This window comes from Raphanus sativus, chromosome 3 (assembly GCF_000801105.2).
Source record: "Raphanus sativus cultivar WK10039 chromosome 3, ASM80110v3, whole genome shotgun sequence".
Lineage (NCBI taxonomy): Eukaryota > Viridiplantae > Streptophyta > Magnoliopsida > Brassicales > Brassicaceae > Raphanus > Raphanus sativus.
In genome coordinates, this window is record NC_079513.1 from 5,732,304 (window position 1) to 5,750,065 (window position 17,762).

Sequence of the window (17,762 nt, forward strand, 5' to 3'; positions counted from 1 at the left end):
ATTATATTTCATTATCTTTTAATAATTTAGTTTTTAAAAATCTTTGAATAATACAAGATAATATAAAATGTCTATTTTCTATTAAAACATCTTATATCCATCTAAAATTCTAGTTTTCATGGCTGTGATTTTATTGAAAAAAACTAAATAATTAATAGAAAAATGTCTTTTTCTATTGAAAAATTATCTAGATTTTATTTCGATTTTATTGATTTTTTTTGTAACTGTATTATATATTTCATAATAAAAATATGATGTATTTTTTATAAAGAAATCTTTCATTATATTTCATTTTAGATGTCTTTAATGTCAATTATTTATTGTTTAATCTTTAATTGTTTAGTTTTTTTAATTGTTTAGGTTTTTATTATAAAAAATATTTAGTTGTTTAGTTTTTTTATTATAAGATGTATTTCACTTATTTATTTCAACATTTCATTTCTAAACAATCTTAAATTTTATATGAAAAATTATGTTGTCTAAATGAATGTGTTTCACATATATGAAAACACAATTAAACTAATATTAATTTATTTTATTGAATTTAATGAAATATTTTGGTATATCAGCTTTCACAAATGAAATGTTGTTATAAATTATTTGATTGTTTTTACCACCTTTTAGTTAATTAGATCATTTATAATGAGATTGACAAAATTTTAGATTATAATACCAATAGGTTAGTAGCAAAATATTTAAATTTTATATAGAGTAAAATGTGAGTTCTAAATAATTAACGTATAATTATTTTGGAGAGCACTGTGCTCTCGTTGTATTCGTAGATGTATTTAAATTTTATACTTAATATGTATTTAAACTCTCCAATGCCATAAGGGATATAAACAAAAGGTATTCATAGATGTTGTGTATTCGTACACCGATGTATTTGTATACCTTAAATATATGTATACCTATGTATTCGTACACCTTAAGTACTCGATGGGCTATGTTGGTATTCGTACATTTTATGTATTTGTACACCTTATGTATACTTATGTATATGTACACCTTATGTATTTGTACATCTTAAGTATTAGATGGGTTATGTTGATATTCGTACACCTTATGTATTCGTACGCCTTCTGTATACCTTAGGTATTCGTACACCTTAGGTATTTGTACACCTAAGGTATTCGTACACCTTATGTATACTTATGTATATGTACACCTTATATATTCGTACACCTTTAGATATTCGTACATCTTATGTATATGTATACTTATTTCTTGAGTTATAGTGAATTAAATTGTATTAAAGTTAGGCATAGGGTTCCGGATTTACCTAAGGGTTCCAGATTGTTTCGGATTCTGGATTTACCCAATGGTTCTGGATTTATCCAAGGGTTCCGGGTTTAGGATTCAAGGTTTAGAGTTTAGGATTTTAGGTTTAGTGTTTTGTTGATGATTTTTAATATTTAAGATAAATGTAGACAAATTTGTTCTTCCTACCATTTTGACAAAAAAAATAAAGATCCATGTAGGTTTCCAAGTTTATTAAATTTACCCAGATTTATGAAAATTACCCATAAATTTATATAATTTTATGAATAATTTATCATTTATTTGGGTAAATTTCATAAATATGAAAGTTTCTTTTATGGGTCAAAATGTATAATTTATTCTGATTCCGGATTTACCCAAGGGTTCCGGATTTAGGATTCATGGTTTAGAATTTAGGATTTTAGGTTTAGTGTTTTGTTGATGATTTTAAATATTTAAGATAAGAAGTTTATGCGAGAGAATTTGGCCAAACTCAGGTTGAGTCTTAACTTCTTAAGACATAAAAATCACTAGATACTTGACATGGGGGCACCAAATTATCCTATATTTTTTGGACTTATTCTTGGGTTCACCCCTAGAGTAAACCTTAAGGTTCACCAACCAATAGAAATCACTCATTTCACAATTGATATCTTTTAAAAAAATTAACAAAATATTGTCGAGTTATATTATATTTTTATAATAAAAATATTTAAAAAATAAAAATAATAATATATGCAAAAAAAATTTTTTAAAGATTTTAATTTCGTCAACAAAACACTAAACCCTAAACTCTAAATCCTAAACCCTTGGATATATACTAAACCCTAAATTAAAAACATTAAACCATAATAGTATTTTTAAGATTTAATGTTTTAGTGTTTAGTGTTTTTGATTTAGAATTTAGGATTATCCAAGTGTTTATGATTTATCCAAGGGTGTAGGGTTTACAATTTACGGTTTAGGGTTTATAGTTTAAAATTATCCAAGGGTTTAGGGTATACCCAAGGGTTTAGGGTTTAGGATTTAGGGTTTAGGGTTTAGTTTTTTTGACGATATTAAAAATAGTTTTCAAAAAATCATTTTTTGTAACGACTATTATTTTTATTTTTTTTATTTTATTTATTTTAAAAACATAATATAACTTGACAATATTTTCTTTCCTTTTTTAAAAGATATTAATTATGAAATACTTGATTCCTATTGGTTGGGTGAACCTAAATGTTCACTCTAGGGGTGAACCTAAGAATAAGTCTATTTTTTGGGGTGAAATAGCACTATAGCGGATATCTTTTTCAATAGACTATAAGCACGGCTCTACCTATGACTAATCAAGAACTTGGGATGATTGGAAATATGCAGGTTGTACTTAATATGGGATTATATTGGTTCTAGCAAGTAGATATGATCCTTGAAAATTAAAGCTATAAGATCACTTCATCGTGAAAGGTGTAGGGTTTGTCATTTTATTAACAAATTTGTCATTTCATTAACAATTTTTGTCATTTTATAAACATAAAAATTATAACGAATGCACTTTGCTGCCAGATCCCAATTTGTCATTTTATTTTTGGGAAAAAAAATGTAGCATTTCGTGAGTGTTTCTATTTTTGGCAAAAACAAAAAGTGTGAGATCAATTTTGACCAAAAACATGTAAGATTCACGTAGGTTTCCAAATTCATTAAATTTACCCAAATATATTAAAATTAAATGTAGACAAATTTGTTTTCCTGCCATTTTGGCAAAAAATGAAGGATCTATGATTAAATTTACTCAGATTTATGATAATTATCCATAAATTTACATAATTTTATGAATTATCATTTATTTGGGTAGATTTCATAAATATGAAAGTTTCTTTTATGAGTCAAAATGCATAATTTATTGGGTAACTTTCATAAATTTTAGAGTTTACATCGATTTTATATTAATTCGTATAGATTTTATGTTGACTTTATATATGAAAAAGCCTGTATTATATTAAAAGTAGTTGCTCATATATGATCTTTAAATATTAAATATGATCCACAAGTTTAATGAATAAAAAATGTTTATGGGGTCCACAAAAGTTAGTTGTTAAAAGTTAGTGGAAAAAAAATTATTTTTTATAGGCAAAGTAGATTTTGGATCCCACGAAATTATTTCTCCAACTTGCCAAGTTTAATAGGCAAAAAAGTTAAAAAAATGTCATAAATTTATTCTCTCTCTACTAGTTTGCCCAACAACCTAATTAAAACTTGGGCTTGCCCAATTTTCTAATTCAAACTTAAAAATTGTCTAATCTCCTAATTCACCCTAATAACAATAGCTACGGACATGATATTGCTCTCAACAATTTCCAGTGGAAAGAGGCAAGTCTTAACATCTTGCTGTTGTTATGGATTATCCCCTTGGACTGTTGTATCATGTCTTGTTTCTTTTAAAAAGTCCAGCTCGACACAAAGAAGGAGAATCGTTCCAGGTTTCTTCTAATTGTTAATAAGTATGATTGTTAGCGATATATATATCTATATATATATATATATATATATATGCATTTTGTATTCTCATATTAAATACAACACAATAATATATCATATTCTATTTTACTTTACATGGTATCAGAATAGTCGATTTTTAGGGATAAAAATTAAAGCTTCTGCAAATTTTAAAATTTGATAATGCTCATCATCGTTGGTCTTGGCGATGTTGAAGATGATGATGATACCGATGATGAAGACAATGCGCACATGATCACGTTCCATAAAGTCAATTGATTTTAGTTTTCTATTTTAATTAGTGGTTTTTGGTTTTTCTATTTGTCTGGTTATTTTCTTGTTTTTTTGGTCGGGTGAGTGCAAGAGAATACGAGGTTTTTAGTAATGCTAAGGGTGTGAGGTTTTTCATGAGGTTTTTCATGAGATTTATTATATGGTTCAGAATATTTCAAAGATTGTGTTTTAATTTTCCATAGTTTGGAGAATTTATTGGTTATAGTTTAACCATTACGAGGAAGTTTTTTAGTTATGTTCATGTTGTTAGGTCTAGTTGTTTAGTCCGAGTCATGGACTGTCCGAGATAGGACGATTGTTTTTTGGAGCTGCAGTTGCGCCCACGGGATGTATTCCTATTGTCAAGACCAAAGAAGAGTTGAAATTTGCATCCCTTATTGTCTAAGTAGAAGTCTATTCCCGAATGAATCTACTGATTTGTTTTCCTTGATATAGTGTCCACCACATATAGTGTCCACGACATACGTGGTCTACTTTGTGATTGCAGATTTGCGTGTTGCATCCCACGTTTGTCGTGCGGGAGAGTATTAGAGATATGTTGGGCCGGAAGATGTGTATCTTACGGACCAAGATTGTGAAGTCCGTGAAACACATGAAAACCCTCAAGATTAAAAAGAAAGATTTGAAGAGCAAGTTAGTCTCAATATATATTCTTAGCATATTTACATTAAGTGTTTGGAAAAGTTAACATTATCTATTGTTAACGTTATGTTAATGTTAGCGATATATATATATGCATTTTGTATTCTCATATTAAATACAATGCAATAATATATCATATTCTATTTTACTTTACAGTGATTCCTAGCTGAGATCGCCTCTTGTAGAGCTTAGACGAGGCAGTGAGTTTCCTGAAACTCTTGGAAACAAGGGAGAGACTCGGGTAATGGCTTATGGGTAAACGAGCTACGATGTCAAGGGTAATGTCGTCTGGAAGTGACGGAATCAGAGGGGAATCAGAGGAGACGACACTGACAGCTCCAAGAATTGCTCCATTAATTCAGACATCTGAAACAGCTGTGGTTGAGTGAATCAGGAAATCAAGCTGAACCAAAAAAAGGAAATATGTTATTGGTTCAGACATTCCAAGATCAAACATTTCAAGTTCAGACATCATTTCAAGTTCAGACATTTCAAGTTCAAACATTTCAAGCTCAGACATTCCATTATTCCAACTTCATACATTCCAGATTCAGACATCTCCTATTATATCCTCTCAAGCAAGAATCACAAATAAAGTATGAAATATCATATTAATAAAATAAACTATGTACATATTATTTATTATGTAATTGCATATAATTATACTATTATATTTTAATTGATCTGTTTACTCAGTTTATATATAAGACAATATCCATATACTGCGGTTTCTTAAAAATAACATATATTTGATATATTCGATAGTGCCAAATCCAACTATTTTTTTATTTTAGTTTGGTTCAATTTTATTTGATTAAACACTCCTATTTTCTTCAAAGTAAAGTCTCAGGCTTACAATTTTTGTAAGACGAAGGCACAACTTTATTTGAATGTTCGAAGGGAATCACCGAGAACTAAGATACCACCATAAACTAATCTTCCTCATTGATATTTTCCATCCAGCCAGCAAAAGAAATTGGGCCTACATTTCAAAGCTCAGAGTGGCTCTTAAGAGGTTATAGACAGTGTTTTGAAATTTGATCCAGACCTACGGTTGAATCTGTAAATCCGATAACCTGAATATAATTTGGTTTGGGTTTTAGAAAAAAAAAATTATTTACAAACCCAGTACAATCTGCAAAAAGACCACTATACCCCGGAACCCAACAACCGGTTGAACCACTGGTTAAACCAGTAAGTAACTTTTGTATTTTTTAGATTTTTAATACACTACTACATTTTTATTCAAATTAAAAAGTGTGGTTTTCAGATTTTACTAATATATTTTTATGTTTCCGGATGTCAACTATGTATCTCTTTCTTTTTGATTATTTTTTGTAAATCTCATTTACACTATTTAATTTGTGATTTATCTGTGTTTTTTAAGATTATAGTGAAAATTTATGCTATTTGAAAAAATGAAGTGAACAATGATATAAAAAGCCAAAATTAGTTGATGTGATTTGGTCGGTATTAGTTTATTTTCAACAATCTATTATTTCAGTTTAATATTTAACTTTTTGTTTTTTATTTATTTAAAGTTTAATTTTACTATTCACATTTAAATACTTATGAATTTCAAATCTAGGTTTTTGTTGTTGTTAGATGTCATACTAACTTGTTACAAATATTGTTGTTAAATAGTCTAGATCATTTTTTGATATTTTGTATACTAATGAAAATAAAAATAAGAAAAGTCAAAGTGTTTTCTAAATATTTTTAATACATAAAATATGTATTATATTTTGAATAGATAATATATTATTATTTATATAAAATATGTATTATCTCTGATTCATTAACTATAATATTATATCTATATTTTTATCATTATAAAACATCTAAACTTTCGTAACAATTTGGTTTTCAATTTTTTATCATCAAACATAAGTCAGTTTAAATTATTCTTTATTTAACAAAAGTATCTATATATGTCTTAAAACTAAGTGTTTTGTCTGTATATACAGATATATTTTTCTTAAGAATATTTATTAACTTATAAAATGTAGACCTAAAAAATATTTATTATTTTATATCTTATTAACTCAAAAACTAGCATAATATTTTTTATATATGTTCTTATTAAATTAATTACCAAATTATTCCTATATATGATAAATTTTTATCACAATATATATGTTTATTGTGTTAAAATTTTAAAAGCACTTAAATATTATAAATAATTTAGAAAGTATCTATATACTTTTTTGCTTTAATTATAAATTTAGTTTTGACTTTTATAATAGAAATTTTTATTATTACTAGATAGCAATACACATAGAACAATTATCTTATTTTAAAAGATATGTTTTTATTTTTGAAATTTTATTATATTAATTTACAATTAATTATCTAATATAATATATAAATCTAATATTATTAACATGGAATTCATTTTAATTATATATTAAATATTTATAAAAATTCATTAAGAGTAACAAAAATATATTATTGATCGTCTATGAATTCTTTAAGCCAAATCACAATTCTTAAATAAAAAAAATAAATATCTAAACCAATCAAATATTCATATTCATGCCGTAAATTATCAAAAGTTAAAGTAAATAAATGATAAAGAGCGTATGTATAACTTTCGTATGTTTGGTAGAATATTTCTAAAACAAATAAAAAGACAAAATGTCGATAATATTACGTAAATAATAGTATATGTTTTTGTGTCAAGATTTTAATGCACTTACATATTATAAATAATTTAGAAAACATAATAATACAAATGTTCTTGCATGATTAATATTTAGTTACTAGGTGATTTTTCTGTGCACATGCACGGATATAAATATTTACTTTTAACTTTAAATTAATTTATAATTTGTATGTATAATTTATATTCATAATATTATGTTACTTTAATTAGTCATGATTTTAATTATGTTATATCTACTCGATTTTTTATTTTATATTTGATTTAGTTATCATTTGGGTATATTAGAGTGCATATATTTACCTGAATTCAACTATAATACTTTTTATTTTAAATATACTAAAATTATGATTAATTTTCTTATTTTCATTTGTATTGGTTGTTATCTTAGATGTGTAAATATATTTGAGGAAGATTATTTATGACTTAAGATATATTGTTCTTAAAATGACATAAAAATAAACTAAAGTATCTAGTTCCAAATTACATAAGTTAATATAACGATGATAGTCTCATGCATATATATAAAATTTACAAAAAAAACTAAATTTTAACAGTTGGTTAATATGTTTTGAGTCATCCTATAATTTTACATTTATAAATTAAATTATTATTATAAAATTATATATTCGTATTATAGTTAAATCTATGATATTAGATATAAGTTGGATGAGTTGAGTCACTCATATTGTGAGTACATTGAGTTAGATATGTTCTTTCAAATCCAAACTGAAGTATAATTGTTTTTATTATAATTAAGTAAAATAAAATTAATTTTATTTATCGGTTAAATACGCATGTATTTACATAATGTTTATCAAATTACATGTTGATTTCTTAAAAAAAAAATATATATTATATATATCACTAATACATTTTTGGAAGCTTATGAACCCATATCACTAATTACAATAATTAAAATACTTTATAAATTCTGAATAATTTTATGCTTTAGATTTATTAAATTATAAAAAGAAAATTATTTTAAATAATTTAAAAAACTGAGAATTTCGATTTGCTTTGGTATTTTGATTATGGTTATATTAAATTCAACAAACAAAAAAATTTAAAGCAAATCATACTATTATGCTATTTAAAATATTTTAAATGGAATATTTTTATTTTGCGAACTTTCCTTTTTTAATGAAATCATATTATATATACATATATTTTCGTTTTTTTGACTTTATAATTTTTTTACTATATATGTTATTTGGAAAATTTTAAAAAGGAAACTAAATAATAAATTTAATAACATTATATACATGTAATATTTTTAATTCATTAAGGATATCACTGTAATCAACCATTCTGAGAATTAACGTGGACGTGACACATAGGAAACTGACTTCTCAAATAATATTATAGAGATAAGTTGCTTTATATCTTAGTTTTAACTTTTATAGTAGAAAATATTATTTTCAGATAACAATACAATAAATACAAGAATTATCTTATTTAAAAAAAAAATATTTTTGGAATTTTATCATATTAATTTATAATCAATTATCTAATATAACATAGAAATCTAATATTATTTACATAAAATTTATTTTAATTATATATTTTTATATATATATATATATATGTATTTTTGTTACCCTTAATAAAATTATTATGTTTATTTCTTTTGTATTCAAATTTTTTCAATAATTTCTTTAAAAAATTTAATAATTAATTTCTATAAATTTAAATATAATCTTATAAATATGATATTGCAATAATGCTTGTATTTCAATAGAACCAAGATAGTTAATTCTTTGACTTAATACAGAGACTAATTTTAATCTAGAAGTTGTTCATGTAAGATTTCCACTAAAATTATTTTATTATGATATATAGCAAATGGATTCAGATAATCCGCTTTTAGATCATTCTCAAGTCCATGTACATCAAAGCACATCCTTGATAAGAGATCCATAAGTGTCTCGTCATATTTGATTTTATATATGTAAAGTACTGAAACTATAATCGTAACTCAACGATTAAGAACTCAAAACTTTTTAAACTCAAACTTTTATATTATAACTCTCTCAGTACTTTAGAAAATAACTCAAAACTAAAGCTCTTTCTCAACTCATAAGTTATGCTACAACTTAGCATTTCCTTATATACCACATAAACTTTTTAAACTCATTACGTAAACACAAATAGATAATTTCGTATTCTATAACTTAATAGAATTAGGTTGCTTACAATCCAACCTTATCCAACACAAAAGTTCTAAAATAGACGATTAAGTCTGTTCCATTTATCTTCAAACGATTAAATTTTTCTGTTAGGGTTTGTAGACGTGCTTTCCTTCATTCGGTCAGTTCCCATATGTCGAGTCTTTATCGCATCCCATACTGCCTTTTTGGTGTCGAGATTGATTTCCAAGTTGAAGCAACATAGATTCTGGTATAGATTGTAAGGGTAGAGCCTTCGCCATATTATTCTTCTTTCCTCTGTCTTCTCCTGGATCAATTGTTTCCCACACCTCGTGAACCTATAATGCTACCTTCATGAACATCGTCCACACGGTGTAGTTAGTGTCGGTGAGCAATGGACATTGAATAGATGAAGAGACACTGCTCTTCGTGTTACTGGTTGCAAATACTACTTTAGTTTGATTCAATGGAAGCTCTGGTACCAATTATTGAATCAAACTATAATCGTAACTCAACGATTAAGAACTCAAAAACTTATCAAACTCAAAATCTTATTATCACTTTCAATGTTTTTAGAAAATAACTCAAAACTAAAACTCTCTCTCAACTCATAAGTTATGCTACAACTTAGCATATCTTTATATCATAGAAACTGCTTAAACTCATTAGGTAAACACTACAAAAAAAATCTCTTTTGTTAGCACGAGAAAACTGCTATTATATGCCTTTGATGGCGTATTATGAACTGCTATGTCTGCCCCAGCTATAATAGGTACTAGAGCTTGACCCGTGCGCCCGCACGGGTTGTTATTTTCATTTTTATATAAATGAATATTATTTAAATGTTTATTGGTTTATATTTTAAATATTTATTATATTTTAAATATTTTATAAATACAACAATTAAATAGTTTACGTGCTGTTGAAAGTAGTGACTCGTATCCGTTACTAAATTTTTGACGAAACATTGATCTATTGATATGTTTGAATAATATTTCTTTTAACATGAAATTATTTTTCAAATGTAATAAGAATTTAAATATTTTGATCAGATATAGACAATACGGTGAGATTTAAATACGTTAGGAAACAAATATCTGGTTATAAGCATTAAACATTGTTTCACGAAGATATTTAAATTTTCTTGTCGAAAATAATTAATAGTAACTGAAATGATTAAACGTATATGTTTGAAAATTTTGAAATATAATCTTAGGTGGGATTATATTATATTAAAATTAATATTCACTTACAAATATTTCATATTGTTCTATAAGTTGTTTAAAGATATTCAAATCTTAGCATATATAAATTTTATTTTTTAAAATAATTAATGGTAAGTTAAACATATATTTTAGGAATATTCATAATTATGTCTAATATTGAATTTAAACTTGATTTTTGTTCAAAATAATTAATGGTAACATTATCCGAGTTTAATATAATTAAAATTGATTTTAAATTTGAATATCCATAAAATTAGCTAATTTGTTTAAGGAAATATATTAAATACGAAAATTAAGTTAAATTTGATCTATGAAATAGTTTAATAAAAAAAATGATTCTTTAAAATATGTTTATTTAATTACTTCAGTGGCATGTCACTGTAAATAAGTTGGAAAACTTAAAGATATTTTATATTTGTACTTCTTTTTTAATAATATAAATATATGTTTCCAAACAAATTTTTTTTTAAAACTGATATCCATGTTTTCAAATAATTTTTTTAAAAAAGTTGATATTCATGTTTTCAAACAAACTCGATTTGTATTTTAGTTTTAATAATATAGATATTCTTTTTATAATTAAATAGTTTAGAAAAAGAGGATATTCAAAATATTTATAATACTATAATCGATTTAGTTCCAACTAAATCGGTATCTCCAATACTGTTATTCAAGAAAATTGAATTCATTCAAAAAATTTGATATATTTTATTATTTTTTATCTCGAGCCTAGTATATAGGAAATAAATATCCTAATTGCTCATTTAAGAATATTTATTGTATTCGAAAGATTTATATCGTTTTTGATACGGTGATTGCCTAAAAATCAGGCTCAATTATAGACAGCTGGTTATAGAATATTGTCAGTATATACAAACCAATGTATGGGATCCGGTTTCATTTGCTTTTTATTTATAAATTACATACTCCCTCTGTTTTTTAAAGATGTATGTTTTGGAGTTTTCACACATATTAAGAAAACACATTAATCATGCATTGTTTTTAGAAAATATCAAATTTCAATGCATTTTAACCAATAGTCTTTCAATAAATTCAATTAATTTTATTGAAAATTGCAATTTTTATATAGAAAACATAAAAAATACATCTTTTTGATACAAATATTTTTTTCCAGAACATCCATCTTTTAAAAACAGTGGGAGTATTAATATTCTAAAATGCGAATGTTGAGACATGATATATAAAAAATTTAGATACTGAAAACTGTATATGCTATTATATACACAAAACTGGATACAATTTCATAATTAGATGTACTATATTTAAACACATATTCTATGGGTTGGTTTGGATTTAGTATATTACATGAAAACAATTTTTTTGATAGAGATGATTTAATATTTTTTAACATCGATAACTAATTTTATGCACACGACTTTGCATTAAATGAGGATTATTCTATCACATTAGGGAGAAATTGGAATATATGACTATAGTGGTACATTAAACCGAGAATTATTTATGGTTATATTCAAGAATTATTTTGGGTAGATCAATCAATCGAATTAGGTTGGTTATGTAATAATGGTGCTAAATGACAAAAATATCAGTGGCATTGGTTGGTAATTATTTAGGAAAATTGAGGGTTAAGTACTAAATGTACTTCGGTTTTAATAGATTAGATAGATACGAGGTATGATAGCAGTTTTGCACGCGCTATTGTATATAAGAAATATAATAGCAGTATTTCTTGTTTGCTATTATTGGTTAACATTATATATAATAATTTTATTATAATAAATTAAAATTGTTTATAATATAAAATATAATAATTTTTATTTATAATTGAGAATTGGTTTACAAATAGAATCTGGTTTACAAAACTAAACCAGACTAAATAAGATTAGGTAAAACCAAAATAACTAAACCAAAACCAAAAACCTATCCTAACTCCTAACCCTAAGCCGCCGCTCTTTCCTCATCCCGTCATGGTCACCACCATCTCCGGAAAGCTTCTTCTGTGTCCTCCACTGTCACACTTCTTATTCACCGTCGAGCTCCTTAAACTCCTTCTCGAGCACACCATTATTCCCTAAGCACCACCACCGTACATCATCTTATTCGGCCTCATCTACATTTTTCTACCAGAAAAAACAAAAACAAAATCATACTCAAAATCAAAATCAAAATCAAAACAGAGAGAGAGAGAGAGAGAGAGAGAGCGAGAGACTTATCTGATGCGCTTCATCTCCGGTGAGCCTCTGGCGTTCGTCACCGACGAGTCTTCCTCACCAGCGAGTCTTCGTCATCTCCATTATCATCTCATATGTTCTCTGTTAACCAGATCTGAAAAATAGAAAATGAGAAAAAAAAATTAACTTTCAATCTGGAAAGAGATGAGAGAAACGAGAGTGAAGAGAAATAAGAACATGAAGAGATACATACAAACGAAAAAGAGAGAAAAGAATGAAGAAGAAGATCTGTCATCTGTGGGTGTCGGCACAGAGAGAGAGAAGAAAAAAATGAAAATAAAAAGAATAAATCTGCACCCTTGGATTTAGGTTAATCCAACAGCTCATAAGGCTATCCTTGTATTTGTTTCTGATTGGTCAGAGTTTTGTTTTTCTTTTAAATTAATTTTCATATAGATTTAATTTAGAATTTTAATGTAGTTTATATGTTTAGTATATTTAATAGTTATGTTTTATTTTGTGGTTTATATAGATCTAATTGGCAAAATGATAACTTTATATTTCTTTCTTTCTTTTTTTCTTTTGTCTTGTCTTTCATTATTTGATGATTTTTTGTTTGTAATTTTTTAAGTTGTGTTTAATTCAAAATTTATATTTTATAGTTTATAAATTTGAGGGTAAAGCTATTTAAAGAAAATTAGATTTAAGTAGAGAATTTTAGATTTGAAGTTTGGATTTAGAGTTTTAGGGTTTGAAGTGTAATCTCAAGGGTTTGCTTTATGATTTTGAAATCAAATTTTGAAAATAACAAAAATTTGAGTTTAAATTTAAGATTAGGGACTAAAGTATGAACAATAGGGATGTTGAATACATTATGAGTGTTTTATTTATAATTTGGAGTATAAGGTTTGTGTATAGAGTGTATTGTGTAAATTTATGTTTAGGGTATAGAGTGTGACTAAATATTTAAGGTTTGTGTTTTAGAAGTTATAGATTAAGACTAGAATGCATAATTTTGAGTTTAAGCTTATGATTTTAGGTTATAGTATGAAAAGATTAAAGTTTTTAAGATTTATGTTTAGAGTTTAGGGTTTCAAAACATGTTTAGGGTTTAGGGTTTCAAATATAAGAATTTGATTTTTCATAACAGTTCTCAAAACAAATCTATTATAATGTGTTATTGAAAAAGAAAAAAAAATTCTGTTTTGGCGCTTGTCTAATTTTTACCTAAGTAGTGGCGGTACTAGTGTTTTTCTTTTCCCGCTCACTAATTTTTCGCAATAGCATTTATTAACTGCTATCAATATGAATCAAAATAAAAAATTGATCTTTCATAGCACTTCTGAAAACACTGCTATCATAATATGCTATCAATACCTCTTTTTTTGTAGTGAAAACACAAATAGATAATTTTCTATTCTATAACTAAATAGAATTATTTTGCTCGCTCTCCAAGCTTATCCAACATAAAAGTTGTAGAATAGACGACATTTCAAATCAAAAGATGCATTCGGTGGTCGGGATTGAAGTTAGTGCCGGCTCAGCTAGGAGACGAGCAGTATGACCCCTCCAGGGTCCATGATATTAGGAGTCTATTTTTAAAAAAAAAAAATTTTTTTTTTATTTTTTTTAAAGAAAAAATAAATTCTTCTAAAAACAAAAATAAATATTCATATATTTTTTAAAAAAATATTTAAAATATTTTCTTATTTAATGTTTATAACATTTTATGCACTATAATTTTTTTAAATTCATGCTAAAATAAATTTTTTAATAATTGAAGGATCTAAAAAAATGAATTTTTGCCCAAAAACCCATATAAACCATGAGCCGGCCTGCCTGATTGAAGTTTATGCGGATAACTTTCCAACATACGTACGAGAAGCGAAATAAGGCAGCACATTCTCTAGCCAAAGGGTCTCATTGTGTTTTGGTTTCCAGACTTGTTATATTTATCTTCTTGTTAGGCGATGTATTAATACAAGTTTTTTGCCAAAAGAAAAGATACAATCTGAACATATATATGTACCCCTTACAGGGAAGAAAATGAACAAAAAGACATTAAAGAAAAAGAAAACATATACATTTCGAGAAATGGTGTGTGCGTGTTTCTTTAAGGTTTTCGTTTTTTCCCAAACTCCTATTTTTCCTTTTATTTGATTCGTCTCTGTTAAAAAGGTTTGCATCCTTATTGAACATGGGAATCAAACATTAGCGAATCTTAGGTTTAGTTTGGCATCGTAAGTTGAGCACAAACCAAACGTATATGTATCGTCAAAACTGATTACATGTAAAGTTCTTCAAACTGACGACATTTCCAACCCGAAGAAACAATACATATTAAACCGGTGATGAGGCTGTGGATAAAATTTCATGTCAAAGTAAACGATTCAAGAATAAAAAACATATCAAATTTATCAGAACATATCACAAGTTTTAATCGATAACATAACACAACAGGCTCTCAAGGTTTTGTCTTACATAAACGATATTAGCGAACTTATAACCATGCGAGATGGCATTTAGGATAATTAAAATACGAAAGGATCTAAATAGAGATATTATTATGATATATCAAACGGTAACAGACACCCATTTCAACGAGCGAAACATCACATCTTCAATGACAACATCACACGACTCCACCTTACCCCAAATCTCTCCACCTTGGCGCCTTTCCAAAGCGATCTCTGCACAGAAAATGACCTCCTTTCCGTCATGGTCCCCAGGAAAGAAGAGAGCCAGCTTCTTGTCACCGTAGTTCACCGTTTTGGACCCCCATGAACGAGCAGTCTCCACAGGCAAAAACTCCTCCAAACCGTTGACAACAGTCCAACAGCTCAGCTTTGGATCATACGCCCTCAAAACCTTCACAGACCAATCGTAATAGTACAAGACATCGTCAACCACACACGAACCCTCCCATGCCTTAGAATCCATCACCTCGTCCATCAATTCACATATCCTTTCCTCTGGTTCGTAAACAAAAGAAATACCATTCATGCAATCTCTCATGTAAATCTTACCATCCATCACCACAGAATCAGACCAAGGGCCGAAAATCATTTTTTCCATTACCAATATAGGTTCCCACAGCTGCGTTTCTATATCAAACACCGATACTGAGTTCTTCCACCCTTTCCACAACTCACCCTCCTTAACCTCATGAAAAAGGGATTCACCAATCACATAAATCTTCCCGTCGACGACGTTAGCCACTTTACGTAACACCTCCTGAGGCATGTGGGGGATGCGCTGAACCGTGTGAGATGTGCAGTCAATGCTGAGAGCACCGATATCGTCAAACACATACACCTCGGAACCCACGGGGACATAGCTTCCACCAAGGGAAAACATGAGACGAATTGACTTGACAGGGACCAAGCGGTTACTGCAGTTTAGTTTCCGGTGGAGAATATAGAAACTGAATTGACCCCGAGCCCTGTCGGGGTGTTGGAGGGCAGCATAGACACGGTGTTCTTTGAAGCCTAGGAAGGATCGTTCCTTGTAGAGCTTAGGCGAGGCAATGAGTTCCCTGAAACTCTTGGAAACAAGGGAGAGAGTCGGGTACTGGCTTCTGGGTACGCGAGCTACGATGTTAACCGTAACGTCATCTGGAAGTCCCGGAATCAGAGGAGACGACACTGACAGCTCCAAGAATTGCTCCATGTTTTCAGACATCGTGAAACAGCTGTGGTTGAATGAGTATCAGGAAATCAACCTGAACACAAAAAAAAATGGAAATATGTTATTAGTTAGCCTAAAAGATGAAAGAGTGCTCGCTAATACCAAGTTCAGTCATTCCAAGTTAAGATATTTCAAGTTCAGACATCTCTATGTTTAGACATATCATTATCAAGCAAGAATCACAAAGAGAAGAAGAAAGAATAAATTTCGAGGAAAAGCTAATTCCAAGTCAAGACTGAAGATGTAAACAGAACAGTAAATAGCTAAGAAGCTGATTCCGAGACCACGCATGACACAAGTATTGGTCAAGAAATGTATGCAGGACAACCATAACCACCATAAAGTTATACTCAGATTTCAACAAGATAATAAAGAAACCAATCGAACAAAATAGAAAAGGAGGATGGAGACTTAAAGTTTCGGTACGACACTTTCAGATTAAGATATTAAAATATTTTGAGTACAAACGTGCAAGTGGCGAGAGCAAGTAACTTAAAGTTTCCGTACGACACTTTCAAGACCCAAAGAGACGAAGAGATACATGTGAGAAGAAGCAGAGAGTGGGAGCATCTCTTTATAGGGTTGAAAAGTTAAACCGGTATCGTTTACTTGTTGCCTATTACGAATGAAATAAATTTTATCATGGGGTCCATAGCCCAAAAAGGCAAAACAATGGACAAGTAACTTTTTTGGCGGCTAATGGGAAGTAACTAAAATGCCTTAATGGCAAACATTTTAATCTCAGTACTCCTTAACAATCTTACTATTTATACAATTTATTTCTTCTCCTGACCTATTATTTTCTTTGTAATAGAATTGACATCTCACCCATTATCTATATTAAACTAAAAAATTAAACATAAATATTAACCAACAATTCAATTAACATTCACCCCCCTTCGCCATAATTCTCGTCACCCACCATTCTACATTTGGCAAATTTGAATCTTCATTTAAAGGTAATTTTTTTTCATTTTCATGATTTTTTCTTATTAATAGATTATATATCTGATAGGTGTAATTGGCAATGTAAAAAATTAAAATTTTGTTATGAAATTGGAGTTTTTGAAAACAAATATAAAATTAATATTTAAGGACGATTTGGTTTAATTTATATGATTTTGAAGCATAAAATAAAGAAACATTACATTGGTGTTAGAAGATATTTTCGTTGTTCAACACGTTCTTTTTTTGGTCTAATGTTCAACAC

General features: G+C 27.8%; 1 long non-coding RNA gene and 1 pseudogene across 1 annotated transcript; both read right to left on the minus strand.

Moving 5' to 3' along the window:
• Positions 1–12,480: 12,480 nt before the first annotated feature.
• On the minus strand, positions 12,481–13,227 carry LOC108831138 (uncharacterized). The gene is made up of 2 exons (XR_001946304.2): positions 13,119–13,227; positions 12,481–13,019 (listed from the first exon to the last, which is right to left on the minus strand). It is a non-coding gene; the product is annotated as an uncharacterized LOC108831138 (long non-coding RNA).
• Positions 13,228–15,439: 2,212 nt separating this feature from the next.
• Positions 15,440–17,095, minus strand: LOC108831140 (F-box/kelch-repeat protein At4g38940-like; annotated as a pseudogene).
• Between the last annotated feature and the right edge of the window lie 667 nt (positions 17,096–17,762).